The sequence below is a fragment of the Dendrobates tinctorius genome, unplaced genomic scaffold, assembly GCF_039654945.1.
Source record: "Dendrobates tinctorius isolate UK_male_01 unplaced genomic scaffold, ASM3965494v1 ptg000143l, whole genome shotgun sequence".
Taxonomy (NCBI): Eukaryota; Metazoa; Chordata; class Amphibia; order Anura; family Dendrobatidae; genus Dendrobates; species Dendrobates tinctorius.
In genome coordinates, this window is record NW_027361810.1 from 3527677 (window position 1) to 3552346 (window position 24670).

The window sequence follows — 24670 nt, forward strand, 5'->3', positions numbered from 1 at the left end:
GCCACAAGGCAGGGCTAGGCAAAGATACAGGACAGAGATGCGTGCAGACAGCACGGCAAAGCCTAGCATGAAAAGTGCAAGAGCGCACGAAGTATCAGAGGTAGCAACCCCACAGACCAAGCAGCCATGCAGAGAAGCAACACAATACTCAGGCCCTGAGCATAGGAAGGGGCGGTCTGATATAGGGCATAGCACCTCCACTTCCCGGGTCAGGACCAGGAGAACTTCCAGTTCAGGTCCTCTAGGATCACAGAGCGAAGTCACATGATCAGGATTCCAGACATGCAGGGATGATTGCAGAACCGGACAGTGCAGGATCCTAGGAAAAGTCACATGATCAGGATTCCAGACATGCAGGGATGATTGCAGAACCGGACAGTGCAGGATCCTAGGAAAGGTCACATGATCAGGGTTTCAGACATGCAGAAACGATTGCAGAACCGGACAGTGCATAATCCTAGGAAAGGTCACATGATCAGGGTTTTTAGACATGCAGAGACGATTGCAGAATCAGACAGTGCAGGATCCTAGGAAAGGTCACATGATCAGGGTTTCAGACATGCAGAGATGAATGCAGAACCAGCCTATGCTGGAACATAGGAAGGACACATGATCAGGGATTCTAGCGCAGAAACGCAGGCATCCTGCAGCTCAACAGACATGAGGTGAGTATGCACACTGCTCCAGGGAATAAGCAGGATAGAAGACACGAGATGCGCGTGCACACCGCTCCAGCGGTTTTTGAGGCAAAACAGACATGGCAGACATAACAGACATGGCGGACATGACAGCACCCTTGTGAGAATTGGTGGGGACCTGAGCTTCAAAGAGCTTGTTCCTTGGTTTTAAATGAAAGATAATTAAAGATAAACATTGCATGGCTTTTTATGGCCTGGGGGAACGCAAGGGTGGGGGCACATTCCAGGAGTGGATGGAGATGTCCTGAATTTATAATCCAAAATGGATTCTCCCTCGTCCCTCACAGTAGCGTTACGCCCGTGTTAAAAGGAGAGCGGGCGTTCGGCGGGATGATTCCTAGTCCATGGACTAGAGCACCCGCTGACCCTGGTGTCTCCACAGTGGGTGTTAAATGCAGAACTCGTGATGTGTTTTATACTTTTCCTCTGATTCCTCTCCTTGTTTTAGCTAGAAATACTGATATAAAATACTGACCAAATACTGAAGGTGTGAATGTGGACTTAGGGTTTATTCACATGAAGATTTTTCAATGGATTTTAAAATGGATCCAGTTCAGAATCCATATAGTGAAAACTCAGTGTGAACATATCCTTAATTTTTCGGCCATATGCCCCCTCTCTTTTCTGTTCTCCTATAGAGATTAGGTTCTGGGAGTATCTTCCTTTTCATTGCTCCTTCTCTTTCCAACGCTTTATATACGTTATACGTATGAAAAATCAGTCCGATTCTCTCGGCCGAGAGTCGCACAAATGTTGTCTGTATGTAATGTGTTTGCAATGTGATGATGCGATTTCCTCGCATCTATGTATCCGTATGACATGCGCTTGGCTTTACATTTCTCACTCATTTTCCCCATTGAATTTAATGGCTCAATGGGCTGAAATGAGGAAAATGTGTGCGCATTTCTCGCAAGTCACACGCTTGGTCCGTGTGGTGTGCAAGTTTTTCTCGCACCCATAGACTTGCATTGGAGAGTCTCGGACGATATATGTGTATAATCACCGCATGCTGCAATTTCACTCGCACGCGAAATACGGCCGAGAAAAAATACGGTGATGGAAGCTGCCCCATAGATTAACACTGGTCCGAGTGATATGTGATGTTTTATCGCATAGCACTCGTCCGTATTCAACGCTAGTGTGACCCCGGCCTAACACGCGAGGGCAGCGGCTCACATACAGGTTTTGCTCAGTCATTTCTCAGGAAGTTCACGCAAAGCAAAATTGAAAACATTGCAGTATAAAAGCATTTTCTCCTTTCTCCAATCTCATAATCCGACAGCATTGTACTTGTGTTACATCGTGTCCTTTACTCCGGTCACTTCAAGAGCTGAACTCAAAATTCTCCAGAAATACTGCTGCAATCAATTTGCCAGCAAACTCCGCAGCTGAGTTCCCAGAATGCATTGTTCTCCCGTTTCGGGACAGGAGCAGAATTGTGAGTGCGGGTTTGGATGAAAAAATGATCCCAGTGCGGTAATATTAATTCATTCTATGAAATGTAATCTTTAGTGAATTGGTCAGATTTCTTTTTTCTCACTTTATTTCATGCTACATTTTTATTTGTGCGCTGAGTTTCCTCCAGAGCTGCCGGTTGTATTTTTGTAGACTTTGGTTTTACCAATAGAGTCAACAGGGAGCGGAAATAAAAGCAAATAAATCGATGCAATGAAATCCACTCGCCGTCAAACTGGGTTATTGCTGCTGTATGCACAATACATGGAGGCAGCGTGGCTCCGCGCCGCACAGCGAGGCTGCAAACACCGGCACCGCAGACTGAGCTCTGCGCCTGGAGAGCGGCATCTGAAGGGTTACTCTACACGGGTAACAGCTTCAGGCACGTTGTAGCAAAAGTCTGAAAATCCGATTCCCGCTTTCCTCTCAACTTTCTTTCTCTCAAATAGTCACAAGAAAAATATTGCAAAGAAATAATCTGACTTTTTAAAAAAGATAAAAAAATTTCAAATTTGAAATGAAACATTATATGACGGCATTATGGAAGAAATTACACAAATAAGTCTCTGATGGTGAATGAATCTGCGGCGTCATATGTTCCCGGTAATTTGTTCTGCGACATCTTTGTGTCTGTGACAAATATATAATGAACTCGTCTTCTTCAGGTGGTTGATGTATAATGTGTGCAAAGCTATCCGGTGATATCATGTATCGAATGGAAGAAACGCTCTGGTCTCCGGCCCGATACATTGTTGCATTTGCGCCTTTGTTGTCTCGTTATTGATATTTGATGCCTATTTCTCATTTCTGCCTTATTGTTTTTTTATTTTTCACCTTTTCTACAGTCGGTTTTATTAGCGTTTGCCTTTTTCTTATGTTCATCATTGTGGGGAAGATTTAGAGTTTACAAATCTTTTTGGGTGATTCATAAATTGCATCGATTTAAAAAAGTTGCAAATTTTATGCAAAGAAAAAAAAAGGACTTCTGTAAGGACAGCGCGGCATTTTTGCGGAACATGTAACTTTTTGCACTAGAAAACGCAAAACAGATTGAAAGCAAAATTAAAAAGCTTTTTTTTGTTCGATATGTGTGACCCATTGGTGCCATTTTGAAGAATTTGTCACAAAAGAAGAGTATCCAATAAAAAGTGACTTAAAACCGACAAATGATGAATCCGGACTAAAATCACTCCAGGGGAAGACCAGAGGACATTTGCTCAAAACAGTTAGGCTGTGTGCACACGCTGCGGATTGGTCTGTGGATTTGTATCTGCGGAACCGCAGATAAAATGACCTGTGGTTTTCCCCTGCGGTTTATCACCTCTACAATGGAGGAGATGGTAAATCGCAGCAGAATCCGCAGAAAAGAAGTCACATGTCATTTCTTTCTGCGGATTCAAAACCGCAGCTTTTCTGCAGTTAAAAATCCGCAGCATGTGCACAACAGAATGTAAATCCCATAGACTAACATGCTACTGTACACTGTCTGCAGAACTGCTGCAGATCCGCAGTGGCCAAAACCGCAGCGTGTGCACATAGCCTTAGCGACTTTTACAATTGATGAATCAGCCCCAAGTGTCGAAAGCTTATAATATACAGTAGACTTTATTGTCTACACATCTAGTTCTGACCTAATCAGCTGACGTTTTGTTACAATGTTTCATTGGAGAGAATCTTATATTATTATTATTTATTATTATTATAGCGCCATTTATTCCATGGCGCTATATGAGCTGAACATGCCAGCACCATACCAATATGGAGACTTTAGGCTGATAGCAGTGAACTAAACTGACACATTGTACCAAACTGCAGCTGTGTGAGCAGGATCTTGACTTCTCTGCTGTTCTCACTGCACTCGGGTCACATCAATAATAAGAAGTAAGAGGTTATGTATGAAATAGCCCCGGTTACAGGTGGTCTGCTCCACGATCAGCTCTACGTGGGGTCTTCTGCTGCTGCTGGGTCCATTATAGTATTTAACAGAATTTTAGTTGTTGGGTCAGATGCAATATCTGTACTCGTGTCCCCGGATCCTCGTTATTTGCCGGTTATCAGACATGCCGGTGATCATGGGTTGAACGGAACCCGTTCACTGCAGCTACACCGTCTTCATATGGCAGGCAGATAAATGAGGAGTCATGACAGCGGCTCTGCTTCATTAGGAGACACTTCTGTCCAGCAGTCGTCGTCCTATTACTAAATGTCAGGCTCAAGTGGAGCAAGTAATCATCAGGGATCAGTGAGCGACTGAAGGCAGCAGCAAAACTGCACAATCGATGTCATTACTATTCCTATTAGACAGGGAAATGAAAGCGATCACTATCGGAGAAGGGGAATGCGGGGTCTTAAGGTTTCCTACAATGCTCAACAGGCCCTGGCACTCAGACGTAGGACAGTCTAAACCAGGGTTCCCCCAACTCCAGTCCTCAACGCCCACCAACAGGTCATGTTTTCAGGATCTCCTTTGTCTTGCACAGGTGAAGCAATTATCACCTGAGCAATACTAAGGAAATCCTGAAAACATGACCTGTTGGTGGGCGTTGAGGACTGGAGTTGGGGAACCCTGGTCTAAACTGTCACCCTAAGTTTTGCCCAGGATCCCTGTAGGCAGGAGCACCTTACATGCAGTCACCACTAGGGGTAGCTCACTACATGCAGTCACCACTAGGGGGAGCTCACTACATGTAGTCACCACTAGGAGGCACTCACTACATGTAGTCACCACTAGGAGGAGCTCACTACATGTAGTCACCACTAGGAGGAGCTCACTACATGGAGTCACCACTAGGAGGAGCTCACTACATGGAGTCACCACTAGGGTAAGCTCACTACATGTAGTCACCGCTAGGGGGAGCTCACTACATGCAGCCATCACTAGGGGGAGCTCACTACATGCAGTCACCACTAGGGGGAACTCATTATTTGCAGTCACCAGTAGGGGGGGTTCACTATGAAAGTAAAAGTGTACATACTGACTCTCTGCTCCATTAGTTTTCAGTGGGACTCCTGGAAATAGGGGGGGCTGTGTATGACTTTCTCTGGCAATCTTATAGACAATGAATGTATCTGACGTCACCATAGGCTAAGCTCTGAAAAGCCCCATTTTTAGGGTGTGTGCACACGTTGCGGATTCTGCTGCGGTGTATAGTACCATTTTAGTCTATGTAAAATGAAAAACGCAGTGCCCACGGTGCGGATTTTTTCCATGCGGATTGTTGCGGTTTTAAATCTGCAGCATGTCAATTCTTTGTGCGAATTCCGCAGCAGTTTAGCATCTGCTCCATGACAGGTGTCAAACCACAGGGGAAACCCGCAGGCTAATCTGCAGATGAACCGAAGATAAACTGCAGGTCAAACCCTTAGGAAACCAGTGGTTGGTTCCCCAGCAATCAGTAAGTTGTCACCCATCCTATGAACGGGCGTAACCGTCATTTATGGGAATATCTCTATAATGAGCTGAACTTCTCTTTTTACCTGTGACATAATAAGTTATAGCTGTGGCAAGATCATTGCACAACAGCTGAGCTGCTTACTGACAGTTTCCTATTATAAATGTTTCTCTTCACTGCTCAGAAGAAAAATAGAATGAAAAAAGTAAAGGAAAAATAAAGCAAATTAATTTATGTGATGAAAAAACTGAGATTTTACATTTCCTGACTTCAGGGCGAACGTTACAGTGAAGTTTCACTTTGATAAACCTTGACAATTTTGGGTTTACATGAAGTTTAGAATTAGAATTTTCTTTTTTTGCAAAATTTTTAAAATTAGACCTGCTAAGATTAGGGAAAGGAGTTTAGATTCTTGTGCAATTCAATCAAACTGCTCCATTTATTCACTTATTGCTCCATTTTTTAAAGGGTTATCCATGAATTTTATTATTTTTGTACATGGTGCTAAATGGAAGTTAATTGCAAACTACTCGCCTGTTCTGCACAGGGACGACCTCTGCCGCTTCACGCAGCGATTCTGATGCGTCATTTCACCATTTGTTGACGGAGCAGCTCTTCCTCTTCCAATCTAATCTATCAACAGACGTCAGTGCAGAGGAAACCGGCTGCCAACCGGCTTGACATCGGCAGAGACGCCACGTCAATGGCAAAGCGGGAAAACGAGAATCACCGACAGGAGCCGTCCGTTACTGCTCAAAGTTGTTAGAGATCAGCGTCAGGAAAACAAGTGCTGCCTGCTGGTTCTAAGCGCCACAGCAAAATAATAATACAATTCCATGATGATCCCTTTACGGAAACCTCTTACAGACCAATTCATCCAATTCTGGCTTCCCAGATCCACCACTAGAGGGAGTGCTCTACATGTAGAATTATATCTTAGAAAGATAGTGGCATGAGGCACACCGTACATAGTGAGAGCCCCTATCAGCTGCAAGTGGTCTCTAGAGCCGTGCCTCCGTCGTCTGGGCCTATATGTCCATAGAGCCCACACACAGTTTTTATAGCTATTCATTTTATTCACTTATACAGCACCATCTTATTCTGCAGCACTTGTCAGACACCATCATCACTGACCCCATTGAGACTCACAATATAAATTCCTATATCATTCTGCCTTTGGGGTGTGGGAGCAAACCCCCCAAAAATGGGGAGAACATACAAACTCCTTGCAGGTGTTGTCCTTGGTGGGATTTGAACCCAGGACTCCAGTGCTGCAAAACACCAGTGATAATCACTGAGCCACTGTGCTGCCAACATATAGTACAGAGTTAACACTGAGTCACCGTATTGCCCTATACATAATGCAGTACTAACCACTGAGCCACCGTGCTGCCCTATATATGTTACAATGCTAACCACTGAGCCACCGTGCTGCCCTATATATGTTACAATGCTAACCACTGAGCCAGTGATGCTCTATATAGAGTTCAGACCCAACCAATGAGCCTCAGTGCTGCCAAGCTATCCCAAGGTGCAATATTTTTTTTATGACATTTTATTTGTGTAATGAAATAACTTGGTCGATTTCTTCTGACTTTTCAGTCATTATCGTTATACAGATGCTTTACGTGTCCTCTACTGATTACGAGCTGATTTGGATGAAGAGACCGGACTGAGTAGCACTTGCCATCACTTCTTTATAAATGTCCACACGATTTCCTGACATCTAATTTTCTTAGTATCCATCCCTCTATATCCGTGCTTCCTCCATTGCTCCATCCCTCTATACCTGTGCTCCTTCCATTGCTCTCTCTCTCTATATCTGTGCTCCCTCCATTGCTCTCTCTCTCTATATCTGTGCTCCCTCCATTGCTCTCTCTCTCTATATCTGCGCTTCCTCCATTGCTCTCTCTCTCTATATCTGTGCTCCCTCCATTGCTCCCTCTCTCTATATCTGTGCTCCCTCCATTGCTCTCTCTCTCTATATCTGTGCTTCCTCCATTGCTCATCCCTCTATATCTGTGCTCCCTCCATTGCTCATCCCTCTATATCTGTGCTCCCTCCATTGCTCCCTCTCTCTATATCTGTGCTCCCTCCATTGCTCTCTCTCTCTATATCTGTGCTCCCTCCATTGCTCTCTCTCTCTATATCTGTGCTCCCTCCATTGCTCTCTCTCTCTATATCTGTGCTTCCTCCATTGCTCATCCCTCTATATCTGTGCTCTCTCCATTGCTCATCCCTCTATATCTGTGCTCCCTCCATTGCTCTCTCTCTCTATATCTGTGCTCCCTCCATTGCTCTCTCTCTCTCTATATCTGTGCTCCCTCCATTGCTCTATCTCTATATCTGTGCTCCCTCCATTGCTCTCTCTCTATATATCTGTGCTCCCTCCATTGCTCCCTCTCTCTATATCTGTGCTTCCTCCATTGCTCCATCCCTCTGTATCCATGCTTCCTCCATTGCTCCATCCCTCTATATCTGTGCTCCCTCCATTGCTCCATCCCTCTGTATCCATGCTCCCTCCATTGCTCCCTCTCTCTATATCTGTGCTCCCTCCATTGCTCCATCCCTCTATATCTGTGCTCCCTCCATTGCTCCATCCCTCTATATCTGTGCTCCCTCCATTGCTCCATCCCTCTATATCCGTGCTTCCTTCATTGCTCCATGCCTCTATATCCGTGCTTCCTCCATTGCTCCATCCCTCTATATCCGTGCTGCTTCCATTGCTCCATCCCTCTGTATCCGTGCTGCTTCCATTGCTCCATCCCTCTGTATCCGTGCTTCCTCCATTGCTCCATCCCTCTGTATCCGTGCTTCCTCCATTGCTCCATCCCTCTATATCTGTGCTCCCTCCATTGCTCCCTCTCTCTATATCTGTGCTTCCTCCATTGCTCCATCCCTCAGTATCCGTGCTTCCTCCATTGCTCCATCCCTCTATATCTGTGCTCCCTCCATTGCTCCCTCTTTCTATATCTTTGCTGCCTCCATTGCTCCCTCTTTCTATATCTTTGCTGCCTCCATTGCTCCCTCTTTCTATATCTTTGCTCCCTCCATTGCTCCCTCTTTCCATATCTTTGCTGCCTCCATTGCTCCCTCTCTCTATATCTGTGCTTCCTCCATTGCTCCATCCCTCAGTATCCGTGCTTCCTCCATTGCTCCATCCCTCTATATCTGTGCTCCCTCCATTGCTCCCTCTTTCTATATCTTTGCTGCCTCCATTGCTCCCTCTTTCTATATCTTTGCTGCCTCCATTGCTCCCTCTTTCTATATCTTTGCTCCCTCCATTGCTCCCTCTTTCTATATCTTTGCTGCCTCCATTGCTCCCTCTCTCTATATCTGTGCTCCCTCCATTGCTCCCTCTTTCTATATCTTTGCTGCCTCCATTGCTCCCTCTCTCTATATCTGTGCTCCCTCCATTGCTCCCTCTTTCTATATCTTTGCTCCCTCCATTGCTCCCTCTCTCTATATCTGTGCTTCCTCCATTGCTCCATCCCTCAGTATCCGTGCTTCCTCCATTGCTCCCTCTCTCTATATCTGTGCTCCCTCCATTGCTCCCTCTTTCTATATCTTTGCTGCCTCCATTGCTCCCTCTCTCTATATCTGTGCTCCCTCCATTGCTCCCTCTCTCTATATCTGTGCTCCCTCCATTGCTCCCTCTCTCTATATCTTTGCTGCCTCCATTGCTCCCTCTCTCTATATCTGTGCTCCCTCCATTGCTCCCTCTCTCTATATCTGTGCTGCCTCCATTGCTCCCTCTCTCTATATCTGTGCTCCCTCCATTGCTCCCTCTCTCTATATCTGTGCTCCCTCCATTGCTCCCTCTCTCTATATCTGTGCTGCCTCCATTGCTCTCTCTCTCTCTATATCTGTGCTCCCTCCATTGCTCCCTCTCTCTATATCTGTGCTCCCTCCATTGCTCCCTCCCTCTATACCTGCGTTGCCTCCATTGCTCCTCAGATTTAGAGGAAACTATCAGTAATTGTCTTTGTGAGTTTATTCCGGATCCATCTCAGAGATTGCAGAGAAAAAATAAATAAATGTGAGATGATTCTCCAGGAGCCCAATTATCACTGACAGGAAAATGAACATGGAAAAACACACAGGGCCCAGACATGAGCTCCACTGGAGAGGATGACACCCCGGAGGCATCTGGGGACCAAGTGTGATGAGGAACATCGCCGTCACTGCCGAGACTGCAGAATCCAAGCACTTATATTTATTTCTGTCAAATCCCTGATGCTGAAACTGGAGACAAAGAAATGTGATTTCCTCTTCCCATTTCTGGAATCCAATGAGTTTTAAAGAGACCCTGGCATCAGGATTTTGTACCCCAAATTAATGGTTTGTATGTAGATGCGTTAATGCTGAGGAAATCCTTTCCTTGCTTGTAGAAATCTGTTTTCTGGAAGGAAGGGAATCCAAGTCAGGTAAAGGCTTCCACCATCCCCGTAGGAATGCATGGACGTAACCTATAAGGGTCCTACAGGGCCCCACTTTCTCTATGTCTGACCCGCTCAGTGGGTTGTATCAGTTTTATTGGATTGTTTCTCTAATCACTTATAACACAAATGAGAAGTTTCTAAACAGTTAAAGTTCCCAAGTTGTTGGTCTGGGACCTGCAGTGACAGACAGTGATAGTTTGTTCTCTGGGTTGATACATTTGAGATTCATACATTTCTGAGTTGATACATTTGTGCGTAAATACATTTATTTCTCTTCTGGTTTAATAACCAGTTTTTCTGCTTTTCTTGAGGCGCCAACAACAAGAATAAGCCCGAGACACCATAGACCTTCTGTAGGTTGACCTCGTATTGATTCCCCCAAAAAGATGCCATTCCTAAACCTCTTATCAATGTAATTAGTTTTCTTTCACGTTTTCAGCATTAGCGGCTGTTTTCTTATCTGGAGATTTATGCACCTTCATTTTTCTCCTCTGAGATAATTTGTGATGTTTAATCAAGGATTTTCTAATCAAAGGATGAATATTTGCCCAAGAAAATTGCAGATATTGACAAAAGTGTCCGGAGATCAGAAAAGGTAACAATCCCGAAGGAGAAGCAAACCGGAGATCTAAATTTTAATATTATTTTTAAGGTTGAAAGAGAATGTCCTGAGTTTCTGAGGAACTAGGAGGCGCCATGGTGCTGTTAGGAGTTGTGCAGCCTCTTCAATACTTAGATCAGATCTGTCACCTGAACATTATTCACTTGCAGCATTGTCCCCTTCACTCCCATAAGGCTAAGTGCCCACTTTGCAGAAATCCTGCAGAAATGTCCGCAGCATTTCCGCAACTCCCTGCCGTGGGTAAAATGCATACGGAATTCACATGTGTTTTCCCGCTAAACACAAGTGTTTTTAGCTTGCAGAATGTTTGTGCTTTTCCAAGCAATTTGAAGCATCACTTGGAAAAGTGATTGACAGGTTGGTCACACACAGGCATAGCGCTTGACAAGTGTGACCAACTTTTTACTACTGATGCTGCCTATGCTGCATCAATAGTAAAAGATAGATTGTTAAAAATAATAATAAAAAAAAATAAAAAATAGGGATATACTCACCTTCTGGCGGCCCCTGAAGTCCTCCCGGCCCTCAACGGCGCTGCCGGCATCTTCCGTTCCCAGGGATGCCTTGCGACAATGACCTCTGATGACATAGCATCACGCGAGGCCGCGACGTCATCAGAGGATCAGAGGTCATTCGCACAAGGCATCCCTGGGAACAGAAGACACTGGCAGCGTGGCTGAGAGGCGGGAGAGCTCCGGGGGCTCACAGAGTGTAAGTATATCCCTATTTTTTATTTTAATTCTATTTTTTACAGGAATATGGTACCCAGGGCCTGGAGGACAGTCTCCTCTCCTCCAGACCCTGGGTACCATCCGCACATGAAATGCTCACTTTACACATGGTGAACATAGCCACATGCATAAAGTGAGCGTTTCAATGCTATCCTATGGTGGCGGAATCGCCACGATTCCACAGAAATAATGGACATGCTGCAGATTTTACCGCTATGCGATTCAGCAGCAGTAAAATCCGCAGCATAAGCACAGCAACTGCGGAATCCCATAGGATTGCATGGGGATGCTTTTTATTAGTTTAAAATAGATGTTACACCGCGCTATACTGCTATAGCTTGTCTCTTTTTAGCAGGTATTAGCACAGAACCTGTCAATCACCAGCAGCATCTGGGAACACCCCATTTTTTTCCTTCCGGGCCAAGTGGACTAGCGCCAGTGTGTCATTCTATTATTATTTAAGCTTTTTATTAGTGTTTTTTAAGCATTTATACTGCGGCAAAAACGCAGCGGAAACGCATAAAAAGCGCAACGTGGGCACACCGCCTAACTCTGCACCAAGGCTCTTGAGTAGCTGTGCAGGCTTGTGGCTCAATTTATTGAGGACATGACCCATTCAAACAGCTGATCTGCCGAGGTGCTGAGAGACCCTGACCAATAGGACCTAATCGAAGGAAAAGTCTTAGGCTATGTTCACACGCTGCATTTTGGAAACTTTTTTATGCAAACACTTGATTTTTTTTTTCCAATGAATTTCAGAACTGAAGCATTTTCTAAATCTGCAGCGTCAATTCATTCTGCACACTTGCAGAGTTTTTTCACTCATAGAAAAACAATGAGAAAGTAAAAAGGTGCTACAAGAACCACAATTGGCATTTTTGCAGCTTTTATTGAGGCGTTTATGGTGAATGCAAATAACCTCATTAAACATTTACTGTAGACAAAAAAACGCAACAAAAATGACGGGAAATTGTATACATCTGGCCAGTACTAAAATGCTAAGAGGACAGGTCCCCTTCTGTCACGAGGTGAGATGAGCCCTGGCCTCAGACGGCGGTCTGAAGTGTCTCTCAAGGAACAGCAAAATGTTCCAAAAATATCAGATTAGGTAACGTATGTATCTATCATGGAGTGTGCTGGGGGGCGTAGTGCGGGCTCAGGAGCTGATCCTGCTACACTTGCTGCAGATGATGTCTACATAGATGCCTGAAGCATCGCCGGCATCTCTCTTGGTCAGCCGTGGCCGCAGCTCAGCTCTGAGCTCATTTCAGTGTTGCCATTCATTTCTAACGGTGGCTTTTATATGGTGGCGGCGCAGGCGGACACCTGCTCCTATCGCTCCCATGCGGAGCAATGCGCTTGTCTCTCCTGTGCCACCGCCTGCGCATCATAGCAGACGGTGATTTGTCCTATACACTGCAATACTGTGGGATAGTTTGATATAAAAGTATATAAAATAAGCGATCAGACGATCGACTTATCCTAATGTAAAATGAACGATGCCATACGATAAATGCAATAAAGAGAAAAGAAAATCAAACCATCAGAACTGTGATTACTCCCTCGAAAAAATGCAAAAACCACGGATGAAAACATTGGATGTGCCCCAATATGGTATTGAAAAAATCTTCAGCTCATCCCGCAAAAAGCAAACTCTCAGGCAACTGCAACAATGGAAAAGTACGAAAGCTACAGGCCTTGGCGACACAACTGCATTTTTCTTTACGACTTTAAATAAACAATTTATGTAATCATATGCAGGTTGCATTTCGAACTATTGCCCCAACAGTATCCCACTGATCGGGCCAAGGTGGCCTTTATTGTGTCCCATTTGGAGGGAGAGGCCCTCTCCTGGGTGAATCCTTTGTGGGAGCGGGACGACCCCGTAGTCTCTAGTGTCCAGAACTTCATGGACACTTTCCGTAGAGTCTTTGACGAGCCCGGTCGGGTAACCTCCGCCACGGAGTCCCTTTTCTGCCTCACTCAGGGTACCCTTACGGTCGGACAATATGCCATCCGGTTCCGTACCTTGGCCTCTGAGTTGGGGTGGAATAACGAGGCTTTGGTCGGGGCCTTCTGGCGTGGTCTCTCCGGCAAAATCAAAGACGAACTGGCAGGGCGTGATACCCCGACCACCCTGGAGGATCTTATTTCTCTGGCCACACGAATTGACCTCCGGTTCCAGGAACGCACTAGAGAGGCTGCGAGAGAGAGGCGTCCGCTCAGACCATCTGCTTCTTTTCACAGGCCGTCCAGTCCTCGTCCTCCTGGTCCGTCCTCCAGTCTGGCACCGGAGCCAATGCAGGTGGATCGAGTCAAGTTGGCTGAACAGCGCCGTAAGGAGAGACTGATGGAGGGTTTATGCCTGTATTGTGGCAGCGCATCCCACTTCCTGCGTTCTTGTCCTGAGAGGCCGGGAAACTCCTCCACCTAGGGCAGGTAAGAGAGGCCGACCTAGGTGTATCTCACTCCTCTCATCCCCTTACCCTTTCGGTTCAGCTGGTTTTTGGTCAGAGACGTGGCTCGGAGGTGGCCTATGTGGACTCGAGCGTGGCGGGGAACTTCATGAGATTGAAGGAGGTGAGGAAGTACCGGATTCCCGTTATTACCCTGAAAACTCCGCGTGTTATCGCCTCCGTAGATGGAAGACCCCTACAGGATTCCGTGTCCCTGGTTACGGAGGAGGTGTGTCTGCAAATCGGGGCCTTGCACCGGGAGCGGATCGCATTCTACGTTCTTCCCGACTTAGGCCATGCCTTGCTACTTGGCCTACCCTGGCTTCGAACACACGAACCCGTCCTGAATTGGCGTTCCGGGGAGGTCCTCCGCTGGGGACATCCCTGCCAGGAGAGATGCCTGAGGTCTGTGCGTCCAGTCAGTTCTCCTCCAGTCCCCTCGGGTCCTGGAGGCTTACCAGCCGCATACTAGTCGTTCTCTGACGTGTTTGATAAGAAGGAGGCGGAGATCCTTCCTCCGCATCGCCCGTATGATTGCCCTATCGAGCTACGACCCGGGACCATTCCGCCCCGTGGGCGAATTTATCCCTTGTCCCCAGCTGAGACTGCGGCCATGTCTGAGTACATTCGTGAGAATTTAGCCAGAGGATTCATACGGAAGTCTTCTTCGCCTGCCGGAGCCGGGTTTTTCTTTGTGAAGAAGAAAGACGGTTCTCTCCGTCCTTGCATCGATTTCCGGGGTTTGAACGACATTACTGTAAAAAACAAGTATCCCTTGCCTCTCATCCCAGAACTCTTTGATCGGCTGCGTGGGGCCCGCATCTTCTCAAAGTTGGATTTACACGGGGCCTACAACCTCGTCCGCATCCGTCCGGGTGACGAGTGGAAGACCGCCTTCAACACCCGGGACGGGCATTACGAATATCTGGTCATGCCCTTCGGTCTCTGCAACGCTCCCGCGGTGTTCCAGGAATTCGTCAACGATATCTTCCGAGATCTACTATACTCCTGCGTGGTGGTGTATCTGGACGACATCCTTATTTTTTCCTCGGATCTGGCTTCTCACAGGAGGAGCGTCCGACTGGTTCTACAACGCCTACGGGAGAATCACCTCTACGCGAAGCTGGAGAAGTGTCTCTTTGAGCAGTCTTCCTTACCCTTTTTGGGGTACATTGTTTCTGATTCTGGTCTGGAGATGGATCCTGGAAAGCTGTCGGCAATTCTTCAGTGGCCCCGGCCGGTGGGAGTCAAGGCGATTCAAAGGTTCCTCGGCTTCGCCAATTATTATCGCCAATTTGTGCCACATTTTTCATCCGTCATCAGACCTATCTCCAGTCTCACTCGCAAAGACATCAGCCCCTCGTCCTGGTCTCCGGAGGCTGAAGAGGCCTTCTCCTGTCTGAAACAAGCCTTTGCAACGGCACCTGTTTTACACCGACCCGAGGCTACCAAGCCATTCATTCTGGAGGTGGATGCCTCTTCCATCGGAGCAGGTGCAGTGCTTTCTCAGAGATCCCCGTCCGGCCGACTGGTTACCTGCGGGTTCTTTTCAAAAGCCTTCTCTCCAGCAGAGTGTAACTACTCCATCGGGGATCGTGAACTGCTGGCCATAAAATTGGCGTTGGAGGAGTGGCGCTACCTCCTTGAGGGGTCGGTCCACCCGTTTACCATCTTTACCGATCACAAGAACCTGGCATATCTCCAGTCGGCCCAGAGACTTAATCCTCGACAAGCCAGATGGTCTCTATTCTTCGCTCGGTTTGATTTCAAGCTGCATTTCCGCCCCGGGCCAAAGAACTTCAAGGCGGATGCCTTGTCCCGGTCTCTGCAGTCTCCTGATTTGGTGGAGGAACTGACCCACATCATTGATCCTGACAAGATCATCACGGTGGCCCCGGTGAGACTGATTACTCCTCCCCCAGGCAAGACCTACGTGCCCGAGGCAGACAGGAAAAAGGTACTGCATTGGGGACATTCCTCTAAAGTTTCTGGACATGTCGGAGTCAAAAAGACGATGGAGCTCATTGCTCGTTTTTACTGGTGGCCCTCTCTCCACCAGGACGTGTCTGACTTCACGGCATCCTGTTCCTCTTGTGCCAAGGTCAAGGTTCCTAGGCGTTCACCCTCCGGCCTTCTGCTGCCTCTGCCGATTCCCTCAGTCCCTTGGCAACATATCACTTTGGATTTCATTACGGATCTACCTGACTCTTCCGGATATACAACTATCCTGGTAACTGTCGACCGCTTCTCCAAGATGGCCCATTTCACGCCTCTTCCAGCCTTGCCCTCCGCCCCAGAGTTGGCGAAGATTTTTATCCAGCACATCTTTCGCCTCCACGGCTTTCTGAAGCATATTGTATCTGATCGAGGCGTACAATTCACCTCGCGATTCTGGAGAGCCTTATGTAAGCTTCTGGAGGTAAGGTTGGACTTTTCCTCCGCGTACCATCCTCAGTCCAATGGCCAAGTGGAACGCATTAATCAGGTACTAGCGACATATTTACGGCAGTTCACCAACGCTCATCAGGATAACTGGGTCCATCTCCTCCCCTGGGCAGAGTTCTCCTACAATAATCACCCCAGCGAGTCTTCAGCCAAGTCTCCATTCTTCGTTGTGTTTGGGATGCATCCTGGTATCCCGCTACCTATTTCCACTACCTCTGGTGTGCCTTCAGCAGATTCTCTGACCCTGGAGTTCTCTAAAATCTGGTCTGAGACCAAGGAGGCTCTCAAAAAGTCTGGGGAGCGCATGAAAAGACACGCAGACAAAAGACGCTTGGACTCTCCGATCTACCTCCCGGGTCAACAAGTTTGGCTTTCGGCCAAGTACATTAGGCTAAAGCTCCCTTCTTACAAACTGGGACCTCGCTACATTGGACCTTTCAAGATTCTCAAACGCATAAACAACGTATCTTACAAACTGGAGTTGCCCGTCTCACTTCGGATCCCCAACTCCTTCCACGTCTCTCTCCTTAAACCAGTTGTCTTGAATCGGTTCCACCCGGCTCCCAACCCTTCTCCTCTACCTGTCTGTTCTGATGATATCTTTGAGGTAAGAGACATTTTGGCCTCGAAAAAAGTCAGGGGTAAAACTTTTTTCCTAATTGATTGGAAGGGTTTCGGTCCCGAGGAGAGATCTTGGGAGCCACGGGAAAACATCAATGCTCCACGCATTCTTAAGAGGTTTTTAGCCAGACGCAGTGGAGGGGAGGGTAAGAGAGGGGGTACTATTAGCACCGCTCCCACCGCTCCCCGCTCCCCGGCTGTACTCACCGCTCCCGCTCCTGGTCCGGCTTCCTCCTCAGTCTCTGCCTTGACGCGCGCCCCCGCTCTGCGCGCTTTCCGGCAGCTGGTCTCCCGACGTCCTCCTCCACTTCCCTCGGCCGTGCGCATGGTACCTCTGCGCACGCGCAGGAGGGTTAGATCGTGCGCCTATGACAGTCTGTCGGCGTGACCCGCTCGGATCCCCGCCTGACCTATCAGCGCCCTCCACTAGGTATTTCAGGCCGCCCTCCCCTAGGGGAGGCGCCTGACTATTGAGTTATTTCCTCTTGTGTCTAGGCCGTGCTTGCTGCTGTAGCAGCTGCTATCCTGTTTACCCTCTGTGCTGCCTGCCTTTGGGCTCCCTGTCCCTGTGCTCCCTGTCTCCGTGCTTCCTGCTGTGCCATCGTGTTATCGCTGTATCTCCTGCTCCTGCCTGCTGTTTAACCCTCTGTGTCCTCTCTCCTTTTAGTGTTGCTCCCTCCTGCCTCCTGCTGGTCCCGCCGTTCCACCTTCCACTCCTTCCGCCTACGGATCCCGGTGTACCCGTCTCCTCCCCGGATCTTCCACTACTCCTTTTCATCGCTCACCCTCTTGAGCCGACCCCTGGTCCTGGCTGCCGTGGCGCTTGAACTCCCCGAGTCTGTTCCCTAATGATCCCTGTATAGGGGTCGGTCCACTTGGTGCGCTCACTCGGGGAGGGTTCGGCGTCGCGGCCCAGTGGGTCCACTCTCGCTTCCGCCACCCGTAGTGTAACATATCCTTTGTTGGCAATGACAGAGGTCAAACGTTTTCTGTAAGTCTTCACAAGGTTGCCACACACTGTTGTTGGTATGTTGGCCCATTCCTCCATGCAGATCTCCTCTAGAGCAGTGATGTTTTTGGCTTTTCGCTTGGCAACACGGACTTTCAACTCCCTCCAAAGGTTTTCTATAGGGTTGAGATCTGGAGACTGGCTAGGCCACTCCAGAACCTTGAAATGCTTCTTACGAAGCCACTCCTTCGTTGCCCTGGCGGTGTGCTTTGGATCATTGTCATGTTGAAAGACCCAGCCACGTTTCATCTTCAATGCACTTGCTGATGGAAGGAGGTTTGCACTCAAAATCTCACGATACATGGCCCCATTCATTCTTTCATGTACCCGGATCAGTCGTCCTGGCCCCTTTGCAGAGAAACAGCCCCAAAGCATGATGTTTCCACCACCATTCTTTACAGTAGGTATGGTGTTTGATGGAAGCAACTCAGTATTCTTTTTCCTCCAAACACGACAAGTTGTGTTTCTACCAAACAGTTCCAGTTTGGTTTCATCAGACCATAGGACATTCTCCCAAAACTCCTCTGGATCATCCAAATGCTCTCTAGCAAACTTCAGACGGGCCCGGACATGTACAGGCTTAAGCAGTGGGACACGTCTGGCACTGCAGGATCTGAGTCCATGGTGGCGTAGTGTGTTACTTATGGTAGGCCTTGTTACATTGGTCCCAGCTCTCTGCAGTTCATTCACTAGGTCCCCCCGCATGGTTCTGGGATTTTTGCTCACCGTTCTTGTGATCATTCTGACCCCACGGGGTGGGATTTTGCGTGGAGCACCAGATCGAGGGAGATTATAAATGGTCTTGTATGTCTTCCATTTTCTAATTATTGCTCCCACAGTTGATTTCTTCACTCCAAGCTGGTTGGCTTTTGCAGATTCAGTCTTCCCAGCCTGGTGCAGGGCTACAATTTTGTTTCTGGTGTCCTTTGACAGCTCTTTGGTCTTCACCATAGTGGAGTTTGGAGTCAGACTGTTTGAGGGTGTGCACAGGTGTCTTTTTATACTGATAACAAGTTTAAACAGGTGCATTACTACAGGTAATGAGTGGAGGAAAGAGGAGACTCTTAAAGAAGAAGTTACAGGTCTGTGAGAGCCAGAAATCTTGATTGCTTGTTTCTGACCAAATACTTATTTTCCACGATAATATGCAAATAAAATGAAAAAAAAACAGACAATGTGATTTTCTGGATTTTTTTTTCTCAGTTTGTCTCCCATAGTTGAGGTCTACCTATGATGTAAATTACAGACGCCTCTCATTTTTTAAGTGGTGGAACTTGCACTATTGCTGACTGACTAAATACTTTTTTGCCCCACTGTATGCACAGAATATTGAGAGAAGATGTGAGACATCACAGGGAAAGTGAGAATGGAGCTGACAGGTTGTGAGATCTTCACAGGTAGAAGCTGCGAAATGTGTGGGTTGTGTAGAGTAAGGTGAGTATGCAGAATATATCCACTAATACATGGGGAACACAATCGCATCACGTCACCCCGCCATGTATGCAGCTGAGCGGACCAGGCCGAGAGCGGCCAATTCAGTCCTATCAGCTAATGAATGCGAGCACTATGGTGGGGAAGAGACGAGAGAAAAGACTAATGAACCAAGGACTTCACCTGACTCTGTGGGGGAATGTCCACAAGGGCAGGACCTATGAATGTGGAGGAAGAACTAGGGCCTGGACATATGAATGTGGAGGAACAGCTAGGGCCGACCTATGAATGTGGAGGAACTGCTTGGGCCAGACCAATCAATGTGGATGAACTGGTAGGGCCGGGCCTATGAATGTAGAGGAACCGCAAGGGCCGAATGTACAATTGTGGGGGAACCACTAGGACTGGACCTACGATTATGGAGGCAATGCTAGGGCTGGATGTATGATTGTGGTGGAACCGCTAGGGCCGAACCTATATATGAGGAGGAACCGCTAGGGCAGGGCTTATGATTGTGGAGGAACCGCTAGGGCCGGACCTATAAATGACGAGGAACCACTAGGGCCGGACTTATGATTATGAAGGAACTGCTAGGGCCAGACCTATAAATAAGTAGGAACCACTAGGGCCGGACCTATAAATGAGGAACCGCTAGGGCCAGACCTATAAATGAGGAGGAACCGCTAGGGCCAGACCTATAAATGAGGAGGAACCGCTAGGGCTGGACCTATAAATGAAGAGGAACCGCTAGGGCCGGACCTATAAATGAGGAGGAACCGCTAGGGCCAGACTTATGATTGTGGCGAACCAAACATGTAAAGGCAAATTGACAGCAAGAGTGCACAAGTAAACGTGGAATGTCAGCATGAACAAAATGTCCTGCCAAATACTGCCTATTTACTGGTTCCACACACTGAATGAGTAATAGTCCTGTACAGTTCTCACAAGAAATAAATGTCACTGACAGTGTGAAAATACTACACCTACAGTGACACAAAATACCATAGCTGGCTAGAAGGAGGTTAAATAATACCACTGTACAGTGCCTATATAAGAATGTCATATAGTTACTATTACAGCATCAGAGTAAGACATAACAGTGCCAAACATTGTGTAAGTAGCCTACAGATATAAAGTGCTTAAATAATACCACCAAATAATGATCAAATATGAAGTGATTCTGTCCAGTGTCTGTATTACTATATTATTCCTAATACTAGTTCCTGGTCCTATATGTGGTACTATCCTAATACTAGTGCCTGGTCCTGTATGTAGTACTATCCTAATACTACTGCCTGATCCTGTGTGTAGTACTATCCTAATACAAGTGACTGGTCCTGTATGTAGTACTATCCTAATACTAGTGCCTGATCCTGTGTGTAGTACTATCCTAATACTACTGCCTGATCCTGTGTGTAGTACTATCCTAATACCAGTGACTGGTCCTGTATGTAGTACTATCCTAATACTAGTGCCTGATCCTGTGTGTAGTACTATCCTAATACTACTGCCTGATCCTGTGTGTAGTACTATCCTAATACCAGTGACTGGTCCTGTATGTAGTACTATCCTAATACTAGTGCCTGATCCTGTATGTAGTACTATCCTAATACTACTGCCTGATCCTGTGTGTAGTACTATCCTAATACCAGTGACTGGTCCTGTATGTAGTACTATCCTAATACTAGTGCCTGATCCTGTGTGTAGTACTATCCTAATAGTAGTGCCTGGTCCTGTGTGTAGTACTATCCTAATACTACTGCCTGATCCTATATGTAGTACTATCCTAATACCAGTGCCTGGTCCTGTATGTAGTACTATCCTAATACCAGTGACTGGTCCTGTATGTAGTACTATCCTAATACTAGTGCCTGATCCTGTATGTAGTACTATCCTAATACTAGTGCCTGATCCTGTATGTAGTACTATCCTAATACTAGTGCCTGGTCCTGTATGTAGTACTATCCTAATAGTAGTGCCTGGTCCTGTGTGTAGTACTATCCTAATACTAGTGCCTGGTCCTGTATGTAGTACTATCCTAATACTAGTGCCTGGTCCTGTGTGTAGTACTATCCTAATACCAGTGACTGGTCCTGTATGTAGTACTATCCTAATACTACTGCCTGATCCTGTATGTAGTACTATCCTAATACTAGTGCCTGGTCCTGTGTGTAGTACTATCCTAATACCAGTGCCTGGTCCTGTGTGTAGTACTATCCTAATACCAGTGCCTGGTCCTGTGTGTAGTACTATCCTAATACTACTGCCTGATCCTGTATGTAGTACTATCCTAACACTAGTGCCTGATCCTGTGTGTAGTACTATCCTAATAGTAGTGCCTGGTCCTGTGTGTAGTACTATCCTAATACTAGTGACTGGTCCTGTGTGTAGTACTATCCTAATACTAGTGCCTGGTCCTGTGTGTAGTACTATCCTAATACCAGTGACTGGTCCTGTATGTAGTACTATCCTAATACTAGTGCCTGGTCCTGTATGTAGTACTATTCTAATACCAGTGACTGGTCCTGTGTTTAGTACTATCCTAATACTAGTGCCTGATCCTGTGTGTAGTACTATCCTAATACCAGTGACTGGTCCTGTGTGTAGTACTATCCTAATACTAGTGCCTGGTCCTGTATGTAGTACTATCCTAATACTAGTGCCTGGTCCTGTGTGTAGTACTATCCTAATACTACTGCCTGGTCCTGTATGTAGTACTATCCTAATACTAGTGCCTGGTCCTGTGTGTAGTACTATCCTAATACTAGTGCCTGGTCCTGTATGTAGTGCTATCCTAATACTAGTGCCTGGTCCTGTATGTAGTGCTATCCTAATACTAGTGCCTGGTCCTGTATGTAGTGCTATCCTAATACTAGTGCCTGGCATTGTATATAGTACTATCCTAATACTAGTGCCTGGTCCTGTGTGTAGTACTATCCTAATACTAGTGCCTGGTCCTGTATGTAGTTCTATCCTAATACTAGTGCCTGGTCCTGTGTGTAGTACTATCCTAATACTACTGCCTGATCCTATATGTAGTACTATCCTAATACCAGTGCCTGGTCCTGTGTGTATTACTATCCTAATACTACTGCCTGATCCTGTGTGTAGTACTATCCTAATACCAGTGACTGGTCCTGTATGTATTACTATCCTAATACCAGTGCCTGGTCCTGTGTGTATTACTATCCTAATACTACTGCCTGATCCTATATGTAGTACTATCCTAATACCAGTGCCTGATCCTGTGTGTAGTACTATCCTAATACTACTGCCTGATCCTGTGTGTAGTACTATCCTAATACTAGTGCCTGATCCTGTGTGTAGTACTATCCTAATAGTAGTGCCTGGTCCTGTGTGTAGTACTATCCTAATACTAGTGCCTGGTCCTGTATGTAGTGCTATCCTAATACTAGTGCCTGGTCCTGTATGTAGTACTATCCTAATACTAGTGCCTGGTCCTGTATGTAGTACTATCCTAATACTAGTGCCTGGTCCTGTATGTAGTACTATCCTAATACTAGTGACTGGTCCTGTATGTAGTACTATCCTAATACTAGTGCCTGGTCCTGTGTGTAGTACTATCCTAATACTAGTGCCTGGTCCTGTATGTAGTACTATCCTAATACTAGTGACTGGTCCTGTATGTAGTACTATCCTAATACTAGTGCCTGGTCCTGTGTGTAGTACTATCCTAATACTACTGCCTGATCCTGTGTGTAGTACTATCCTAATACTAGTGCCTGATCCTGTGTGTAGTACTATCCTAATAGTAGTGCCTGGTCCTGTGTGTAGTACTATCCTAATACTAGTGCCTGGTCCTGTATGTAGTGCTATCCTAATACTAGTGCCTGGTCCTGTATGTAGTACTATCCTAATACTAGTGCCTGGTCCTGTATGTAGTACTATCCTAATACTAGTGCCTGGTCCTGTATGTAGTACTATCCTAATACTAGTGACTGGTCCTGTATGTAGTACTATCCTAATACTAGTGCCTGGTCCTGTGTGTAGTACTATCCTAATACTAGTGCCTGGTCCTGTATGTAGTACTATCCTAATACTAGTGACTGGTCCTGTATGTAGTACTATCCTAATACTAGTGCCTGGTCCTGTGTGTAGTACTATCCTAATACTAGTGCCTGGTCCTATATGTAGTACTATCCTAATACTACTGCCTGATCCTGTGTGTAGTACTATCCTAATACCAGTGACTGGTCCTGTGTGTAGTACTATCCTAATACTACTGCCTGATCCTATATGTAGTACTATCCTAATACCAGTGCCTGGTCCTGTGTGTATTACTATCCTAATACTACTGCCTGATCCTGTGTGTAGTACTATCCTAATACCAGTGACTGGTCCTGTATGTAGTACTATCCTAATGCTAGTGCCTGATCCTGTGTGTAGTACTATCCTAATAGTAGTGCCTGGTCCTGTGTGTAGTACTATCCTAATACTAGTGCCTGGTCCTGTATGTAGTACTATCCTAATACTAGTGCCTGGTCCTGTGTGTAGTGCTATCCTAATACTAGTGCCTGGTGTTGTATGTAGTACTATCCTAATACTAGTGCCTGGTCCTGTGTGTAGTACTATCCTAATACTAGTGCCTGGTCCTGTATGTAGTTCTATCCTAATACTAGTGCCTGGTCCTGTGTGTAGTACTATCCTAATACTACTACCTGATCCTATATGTAGTACTATCCTAATACCAGTGACTGGTCCTGTATGTAGTACTATCCTAATACTAGTGCCTGATCCTGTGTGTAGTACTATCCTAATAGTAGTGCCTGGTCCTGTGTGTAGTACTATCCTAATACTAGTGCCTGGTCCTGTATGTAGTGCTATCCTAATACTAGTGCCTGGTCCTGTATGTAGTGCTATCCTAATACTAGTGCCTGGTCCTGTATGTAGTACTATCCTAATACAAGTGCCTGGTCCTGTATGTAGTACTATCCTAATACTAGTGCCTGGTCCTGTGTGTAGTACTATTCTAATACTAGTGCCTGGTCCTGTATGTAGTGCTATCCTAATACTAGTGCCTGGTCCTGTATGTAGTACTATCCTAATACTAGTGCCTGGTCCTGTGTGTAGTACTATTCTAATACTAGTGCCTGGTCCTGTATGTAGTACTATCCTAATACTAGTGCCTGGTCCTGTATGTAGTACTATCCTAATACTAGTGCCTGGTCCTGTATGTAGTACTATCCTAATACAAGTGCCTGGTCCTGTATGTAGTTCTATCCTAATACTAGTGCCTGGTCCTGTGTGTAGTACTATTCTAATACTAGTGCCTGGTCCTGTATGTAGTACTATCCTAATACTAGTGCCTGGTCCTGTATGTAGTACTATTCTAATACAAGTGCCTGGT

At 46.4% G+C, this 24670-nt stretch overlaps 1 long non-coding RNA gene across 1 annotated transcript in view; it reads left to right on the forward strand.

Moving 5' to 3' along the window:
• Positions 1 to 572: 572 nt before the first annotated feature.
• Positions 573 to 24670, forward strand: part of LOC141049085 (uncharacterized) — a 64474-nt gene continuing 40376 nt past the window's right edge. The window contains exon 1 of the long non-coding RNA XR_012220240.1: positions 573 to 665. This is a non-coding gene — a long non-coding RNA (uncharacterized lncRNA). The remainder of the gene's footprint in view (positions 666 to 24670) is intronic.